This window comes from Podarcis bocagei (genome assembly GCF_964188305.1).
Source record: "Podarcis bocagei genome assembly, chromosome: 6".
NCBI classification, from domain to species: Eukaryota; Metazoa; Chordata; class Lepidosauria; order Squamata; family Lacertidae; genus Podarcis; species Podarcis bocagei.
In genome coordinates, this window is record NC_138130.1 from 17,739,435 (window position 1) to 17,748,606 (window position 9,172).

The window sequence follows — 9,172 nt, forward strand, 5'->3', positions numbered from 1 at the left end:
CTGCATAATATTTAGTAAATAAATCACGAGCCAACATTTTCTGCATTTACAGAAACATGCTCAGAGTTTTGGGAAATCAAAGGACCATATACACACAAAAACATCATATGGTTTTGCCAGCTTTGGCCAAGTTATTTAATTAAGTCCCTCCTTCTGCATATTTCATTGCTGGCTCTGGAAGGTTATAGATTAGAATTAAGATGAGATCAAGTGCATACTTTAGGAAAGGTGTAACATCCTTAACTCATTGCTGGTCAATTTATAAATGGAATGATGTGGCAAGTAGCAATTTTCAGTATTCAGATGAGTGTCAAGTATCAGGTTATATAAACAATATATGTGGCTCCAAAATCCTTTTGTAAGATTTCTCAATAGCTGCAGGTTTAGATCACACATGCATAAACTCAAAAAGCTGTGGATTATGTTGAGAAGGTGCCAATTTGACACTGACTGCGTGTTAAAATTCAGTGGGGACTTTAGTATAATGCTTTACTTGGCCATTGTCCCTCCCAATTTCAGTATAGCTATGAAACTAGAATATTTCTTTGTTGATAACCTCCTGTCTCGAGAGACAATGGAGTGCACCTCCCAGGGTGAAGTCAAACCACTACATTCCACTTAAACAGGCTTTCTTATATCCAACAGAGTATAACAATAAAACAATGAACAGGTAGTGATACAATGACTACTGCAATCAACATAAGATAATATCACTAAGGCAACTATCTGTAAACAAACATTAAACGTACATAAAAATGGCAAAAGTAGTTTCTTTCCCAAATAGGTTTTATCTTAAACAATAGCAAACACAGTAAATAAATTGTTCACTTGTAATATATCAGTGGTTCAATGCTCAGTCCTTCTCTTTCCAAAATAGATTTTATCTTGAACAATTGCAAACACAGTAACAAAGGGCCCACTTGTGATATACCAGTGGTTCAGTGCTTGGATGCTGTTCCGATAATCCAACGTTTTGTTGCTAAAAAGCTTAGTCATCAAGCTGTCAAAATCGGTTGCGTGCTGAGGTCCCCAAAACACCCATACCCAATAACTCACACATCACACGTAATTTTTGTTTAAGGTTTTTGGCATAATTTTGGCCACAACTTTATTTGCATACAAATTGTGAGTGGTTGCTTAGGCATTGGTTACGACTAGCTGTCCCCCCCCCCCGCCTTGGGGGCAGCACTGGCTCCCGGATTCCAGCGGAAGCCAGTGTGGAGGAACAAGTTCAGGGATAGGCGGAGCTGTGACACAGACCCTCAGCTTCTCCCCGCATGCTCCTAGGAACTTACACGGCCCAAACCCGATTCCAGGGGTTTGGACGAAAGGTTGGTAAGTCCCTGAATTCCTTTAACGGAATTCCCATGCAGCAACCTCATTGGAGGGGCAGGCACAGCCAATCCATACCCCTCCACCAACCAATTTAAACCAATGCCTAACCGCCAATCGAGCCCTTACGCTCGCCGCCAACCACTCACAGCCTCAAACACACCCTCAACTTATCCACCACTGAATTCAACCACACATCATTCCCAACTGACGACAGATGAACCCCATCCATCATGAATAATTCAGTGGCTTTGAACTTAATCAAGGGGTGTGGAATCACAAACCCGCCCAAGTCAGCCACCAACTTGCTCACTGCGGCATTGATACGTTTCCTAGACCGCTCGGTGGCTTCCAAACAAGGGCTACCCCTCCACTTACGGCGTTGAAGTAACTTTGACCAGATTATTTTCGTTGGCGGCACCATGGCCGCCAAATCCCTCACATCTTCCAATATAATAGCACGCAGAACAAAACAAGAATATGAAACCAGATCATTCTCCCCAAGCTGAATGACAATCGCCGTAGGAGGGCCCTCCAAAAGAACACGCCTCTGGATAAGCGGCAGAAGTTCCTTCCACAGCATTCCCCTTCTGGCAATCCAGGACACCTTCACTTCTTGCGGAAAGCCAAGGTCAGCACCCAAGCCAGACTGCCGAGCTCTGCAAGCCGCCCAGTGCACAATACTGTGCCCCACAATCCAGATACGTGTAGCTGCTCGACCTAGGGTGAAACAGATACGTAAGCACACGAAATTGCATCATTTACGTACATAACCCCTGTATGCATCCGACCTCCACCGACCCAGGTCCTTTATCCTTCTTGCCGATAAACCCCAATGAGCGGCAGTCGTCGCGGCCCCAATCCTGAAGGAATGAGGAGCAAACTCAGCAGCAGCCAGGCCGCAGGCCGCAATGGCCTTGCGGAGCACCTTTGAGAACTGGTGACGAGCCAACGGGTGCCCATTCTCGTGAATAAACAAGGGGCCCATGCCTGGTGGACGTAAGGCTAAATATTTCTGGAGGTCCTTGACCGGACAAGGCCCCTTTACCCCAGTCGCAGGGAGCCGAATCACCGCTCCCCTACCCCGTTGATCAGTTTTTGAACTCCTGACGTTGACTTGCACCTCAGACGGAGACAAACTCACGTCTTCCAGTAACAGCCCCCTTGAACCACCACCCTGGTTAGGTTCAAGCACCACTTCACCCACTCTCAGGGCCCCGAAGAAGGCTAAAGAAAAGGCAGCTGAGAACAACCGGGCCTCGAACCTGGACCAACAGATGCTCCTCAATTTACCACGCATCCGAGACAGCAGGTGAAGCGTAATGGGCCGCCGGGAAATAGGCCTGGAGGGACGAAGCCGACCCCAGCCCTCAAGTGCCTTTCTCACCACAAATTTCCCACATGGATCCTTGTTATAGAATGCCTTACTGAAGAAGGATATTGCTGCAGAATGCAGTCTGAGCGTCCTGTTTGCCCGACGCTTTTGAAACAGGTGCGCCAGATACTGGAGCACCTGAGAAGTAGAGTGGGGATTACCCACTCCCCCCAACTCCGGCTGCCCAATGAACTGTAAAAAATCAAACCACGCCTTCTCATAAGATCGCAAAGTGGAGGGGGCAACAGATGCAGCTACTCCCTGTAAAACTAAGTGCTGCCAAGGTTCCAGAGGTGATCCGGGAAAAATTCCGGACGTTCTCGAGCCTCTGGTGCCAGGGACCTGAACCGCTCCATCTGAAAACGGGACAGAGCATCAGCAATCACATTAGACACACCAGGAACAAAACGAGCAGAAAATACAATGTTAAAACGTAAACAATGCAAAACAAAAGCCCGCAACAGGGCTGATACCCTGGGAGACCGTGAAGACTGCTTGGCTAGCACGTTCACCACCGCCAGGTTATCGGTCCAAAAACAAACTCGACGGTCCCTGAAATGCTCGACCCACAAATATACAGCCACTACAATGGGAAAGAATTCCAAAAACGTTAAGTCCCGGACTACTGCTTCCCCACGCCAAGCTGTTGGCCAGCGCTCTGCGCACCACCTACCGTCCCAATACAGGCCAAACCCTAATGAGCCTGCCGCATCAGAATGCACTTGAAAATCCGTGCGAAGGTTTAGGGTGTCCTGCCACAAGGACACCCCATTGAATTCCTCCAGGAATTCCAACCAAATCTGAAGATCAGCATTCACTTGGGCTGACAGGCGCACCCTATGCCTCGGGGCTCTCAAGCCTGACATGAGTCTGGCCAAACGGGAACATAAAGGTCGCCCCGGGGCGACCACCCTACAGGCAAAATTCAGATGGCCCAATAACGACTGGAGTTGACGTAAAGTTACCTTCTTGAGAGGCAACAATTCCCTAATAACTCCCTTCAGCGCAATTATCTTGTCCACCGGTAAACTAGACGTTTGGGTCACGGTATCCAACAAAATACCTAAATAAGTCAACTGCGTAGCAGGACCCTCCGTCTTCTCCGCTGCCAATGGCACGCCCAGTTCTTGTGTCAACTCATCAAAGGCCTGCAATAGTTTGACGCAGTGCCCCGTATCACTAGCTGAGGCCAATAAAAAATCATCCAAATAATGCGTGACACCGCTTAAACCAGTCCTCATGCGCAAAGCCCAGTCCAAAAATGAGCTAAAACACTCAAAAGCCGCACAGGCTACAGAGCAGCCCATCGGCATGGCCTTATCAAAGTAAAATCCCCCTTCAAATTGGAAGCCCAGTAACCAGAAGTCATTGGGATGAATTGGAAGCAGACGGAATGCCGACTCAATGTCGCATTTCGCCAACAGGGCACCTGGCCCAAACTTCCGAACCATCTTGATCGCTTGATCAAGGGAAGCATACCTCACCGTGCAAAGCTCCGGGGGAATAACATCATTTACTGATGTGCCCTTAGGGTGCGAAAGATTGTGAATTAGGCGAAACTCCCCCGGGGCCTTCTTAGGGACAATGCCCAACGGAGAGATATGCAAATTCGGAAATGGGGGCTCTACGAAAGGGCCTGCCATCCGATGCAAAGCCAGCTCTTTCCCAATTTTCCTGCGCGCCACCTCTGGCATATCCAAAACTGACTTCTGGTTTACCGGGTTCCTCGCCACCGGGGAAGAAACCACTGGGATCCTGAAACCCAATGAAAAACCATCCTGCAAATAAGAGGCCGACTTCCTGTCTGGGTATGACTGCAGTAATGCCAAGAGCGGCTGCAGCCGTACCGGTGTATGGGCTAAGGAGGACAGTATGTTATTTAGCTGCTCCGCCGGCAGGAGCCGGGGAGGCGGCCTTTGGGGGCTGCTGAGAGCCCCCACCTTTCCGAAAGGACTGGCGGCCTCCCGTGCAAGCCGATGCAGGGTGGTTACTGGAGCACTTTTCACATGCGTGTGAGAACCTGCAAAATTGGCGCAAGCAGGTTCCTTTATTATAATCCCAACAAAACAATTTGCGCCCCACCCTGATGGGAATGGGCTTGGCTTTCAGTGGGTCTGCAGCCTTCTTGTCAATACGCGGCGCCACATAAGTGGTCCATACATCCAGATCCTTCCAGTCCCAGCGGGCCGTGGGAATCTTGGCCGCCCTGCACCTAAAATTCTCATCATACGATATCGCGGCGGATTCTCCCGCCATCGTAAATGCTGAACGGACGATAGACACATACACCCATAGGTGCAGGGATCTCCGAGGATAAGCTGCAGACACCACTCCAGCAAAAACCTGAAAGCTGGCGAGCCACCGCTCGAACGTACGGTCTGCCTTTGCCACCGCCTGACGTTTTTTAGAGGTGGCAAAGCCCTTATCCTGGTTATCCTGGCCCTCCAATGGGGGGGCAAGACTGAATATGTCCACATAACGGCCATCCAAAATCCTAGAGCGGAGCTTGGTAGCCAAGTGGGCGCCAGGTATGATGTCCCTGGCTGAATTGGTAGCAATTCTCACATCGGGAACCAAAACACCATCACGACACTCCTGAACTGCCCCATATTTCGCCCTGTGGGAGTTTGCCCTCCGCTCCCAGGCCCATTTTGGAAGACCCGAAGCTTCCCCGAAACCCCAATAGAGCTTAAGAGAAGCTTCCTCATCGCTACTGGAGCTAGAGGATGAGGTACCTGAAAGGGAGGATGAAGTGTCCCTCCGCCTCTTCTTAGCACGCTTCCTTGAGTTCTTCCTGCGGCGGCGGCGTCCCCCAGAAGAAGCTCTTGGAGGAGGAAGCAGGCTATCCTCAACCGAGGACTCGGAAGCATGACCTTGCTGATCTGCGTTTAAAATAGGCTGAAAAGAGACAACCTGTGAATGACCCGCAGCCGCCCTTGCAGCTAGAGGGGGTGACACTCTCGTAGCGTGGGCTGCCCGAACCCGGGCAGACGCCCTTCTCCTGGCAGTACCCTTAGGACCCCTACGACCCCTAGACGCGGCCGCCGGAGGCTAGGGTGAACTCGGGGGCTGAGGGGATGCATCAGGCAAGAAGCCCCCAGCTGCTATAAAATCACTCTCATCATCACTAGATGATGCAACCAGCGGTGTTGTGCCCCCAGGAAGGGCTGGCCTTGCAGAGGAAGTCGATGGAGGTGAGCGCCGTTGCAACAAGTTGTCCACTTCAGCTTCGACACGGGCTAGCGCAGCAGGGTCGCTAGCCAAACCAGAGACCATGGACTGTATGCGACTGAGCGACTGATTCGGCTCAGGAGATCGCAAGGCCTGGGATGGGCCTTTTATAGGCCTCTTCGCTGAAGAGACCGGACTAGGCCTTTGTGGCGCCCTCCGCTTTGGAGCCATACCTACTACCAAGGAAAACAAATAACAGTTAAACACGAAACAATAGTGTAAACACACAATTAAACCAGCCAGGCAAGTAGTGGTTTCAGTCCATTTCAGTCCGGTTTCCGTCCTGGTTTTGGGACGGAGACAGCTCTGGTTGCCCTAACAGATGATATCCGTAGACAACTGGATCGAGGCGGGTCAGGACTGCTGATCCTTTTAGATTTGTCAGCAGCCTTTGACATGGTCGATCATGATCTTCTGGACCATCGCCTTGCAGACGTGGGGATACAGGGCATAGCCCGTAACTGGTTGTGCTCTTTTATCTCTGGTCGGGGACAGAGGGTGGCACTAGGGAGGGAAATGTCATCACGCCACTCCTTGGTGTGTGGAGTGCCGCAGGGCGCAATTCTCTCCCCAATGCTTTTTAACATCTTTATGCGCCCCCTTGCCCAGATTATCCGGAGCTTTGGGCTGGGCTGTCATCAATATGCTGATGACACTCAGCTCTATCTACTGATGGATGGCCACACCAACTCGGCCCCTTACACACTGACCAGATGCTTGGAAGCTGTGGCTGGATGGTTTCGTGGGAGCCGATTGAAACTAAATCCTTCGAAGACAGAGGTCCTATGGCTAGGTCGGGATAGCATGGGGATGAGGGACCAACTCCCTTCTCTTGCGGGGGCCCAATTAGTGCCATTGCCTTCCGTTAAGAGTTTGGGTGTAATCCTTGACGCCTCCCTTTCCATGGAGGCGCAAGTCACAGCAACAGCCAAGGCGACATTTTTCCACCTTCGCCGCATCAAGCAGTTGGTCCCTTACCTTTCCCGCCCCGACCTGGCCACAGTGATCCATGCGACAGTCATCTCCAGGCTTGACTACTGTAACTCGCTCTACGCGGGGCTGCCCTTGAAGCTGTCCCAGAAACTCCAGCGGGTACAGAATCCTGCAGCGAGGCTCCTCACAGGGTCTCTGCCATGGGAGCATATTCATCCAGTGCTTTTCAAGCTGCACTGGCTCCCGGTGGAATACAGGGTCAGATTTAAGGTGCTGCTTTTGACCTTTAAAGCCCTTCACGGCCTAGGACCCTCGTACCTACGGGACCGCCTCGCCTGGTATGCCCCACGGAGAGCCTCAAGGTCCATAAATAACAACACCCTAGTGGTCCCAGGCCCTAAGGAAGTTAGATTGGCTTCAACCAGAGCCAGGGCCTTTTCAGCACTGGCCCCAACTTGGTGGAACGCTCTGTCTCATGAGACCAGGGCCCTGCGGGATCTGATCTCTTTCCGCAGGGCCTGTAAGACAGAGTTGTTCCGCCTGGCCTTTGGATTGGAGCCAATTTGATTCCCTCCGTCCCCCTTTTCCTTTTTCCTTTTTTCTTTTCCTTCTCCTGCAATGAGGCTCCATTTTAATATTTTAATGTTCCATTATTTTAATGTATTTTATTTTTGTTTTTAAGTTGTAATCACTCATCTTGTTTTTATTATTGCTTGTAAGCCGCTCTGAGCCCAGCCTTGGCTGGGGAGGGCGGGGTATAAATAAAAATTTATTATTATTATTATTAGTGCAATTATTGGAACACTTTCAGTGAAATGTAATATGAAACTCAACACCAGGTGGCGCAGCCTGTAACAATTTCAAATAAAGGCTGTACTTCCTCCAACGGCCACTGGGGGCCAGCAACAACCAGGCTAGGCAGCAGAAAATGGCGCTCCCGCCAAAACTGCTTTAGGCCTACAATCCCCTGACCAGGCCCGAACCTGGGCCTTCAAGGCCTCGGCCTAGCCCCAGCAGGGCCGTAGGCCACCTGAATCCGCCTGACGCGCGATGTGTGCCCCGGCACCAAGCGGCTCCCGCCGCAGCGCCCCGCCGGCGATGCCGGTCAGGCCACGCCGCACCGGCTAGGGGGAAACAGCGGCCCAGCAAGAGCAGGGGGCCCCAGGGAGGGATCCGCCTGACGCGCGACGCGCGACGAGGCCGCAAGCGGCCCACTCCGCCACGACCCAGTCAGGCGCACGAGGGCAAGGCCGCAGCCGCCGGCAAGGCGGGGGCCAGGGAAGCGCGGGCCGCTCCCTCCCTCCCAAGGCGAACCGCTCCACCGGCTCGCCCGTCCCACCTCAGGCCGGTCCCGGCCGCCAGCGCAAGGAGAGGGAGGAAGGCCCAACTGCCCGCGCTGCAGCAGGCCGCAGCGCGGCTCCTCCGCGCCGGCCGCGCGGCTCCGCCGCCGCCCGGCACCACCCGGGACGCGCCGCAGGCACCGCAGAAGGAGGTAAGGGCCGCAGCGGGACGCGCGCGTGAATTCCCGGCCGTCAGCGGCCGCGGGGGGGGGGGAAGGGTTTTAAAGTAAATAAAATTAAATAATAAATCAAATAAATAAAATGTGCCTAGTGCTCACCCCGACAGGGCCCCGCGGCTGGGAAGAGGCCGGGAACCACCCAGCACCCAGGCCCGGAACCAGGCCGTAGGCAGTTAGGGGCGCCCTAGCCCCCCCAGCCCCCAGGAGCCCACTGGGCTCTAGCCCAAGGGAGATGCAGCCAGGCAAATCAAATAATAAAAGGAGAGGATAAATTAAACAAAGGAAGAAGGAATAGAAGCAAGAAATTGTTGTTTAAATACCACCGTCCTTCACTGTGTCCAGCTAGATCCGATGTCCACAGCGAAAGAGAAAGTAGCCTGCTGTGGACCTCCCTTAAATAACCTCTGACCCCTCCCCTAAAATTGCAACATCAAATTTACCCCAGCAACACCAACTCCAGCCAAAAGTAGGCCCCTTAAACCAATCCGCCTAATTACCACAGGGTGCTTTGTCTGACCCATCCGCAACACGTGCTCTCCTTTAGTGAGAACACGCTTTGTAACAGAATTGCACTGAACTAACAAGTACAATAAGGAAAATTGAAAGGAAAAGTATTCCTGGCCAGGCACAGTTCTGGATGAATTTACCTAATTTTCTCAACTCCTGATATTCTGTACGCACATTTTATCCATAGGATAATACAACTTAGCCCTAGTATAATCCCACAAAACAAGTGATACGGTGCTGAGAGCCAGGATTGGTATTAAATGGTTTCTATTACT

General features: G+C 51.8%; 1 long non-coding RNA gene across 1 annotated transcript; it reads right to left on the bottom strand.

Annotated features, from left to right (window-relative positions):
• Positions 1 to 765: 765 nt before the first annotated feature.
• Positions 766 to 9,172, bottom strand: LOC308589516. The gene is made up of 2 exons (XR_014009343.1): positions 8,954 to 9,172; positions 766 to 1,020 (listed from the first exon to the last, which is right to left on the bottom strand). It is a non-coding gene; the product is annotated as an uncharacterized lncRNA (long non-coding RNA).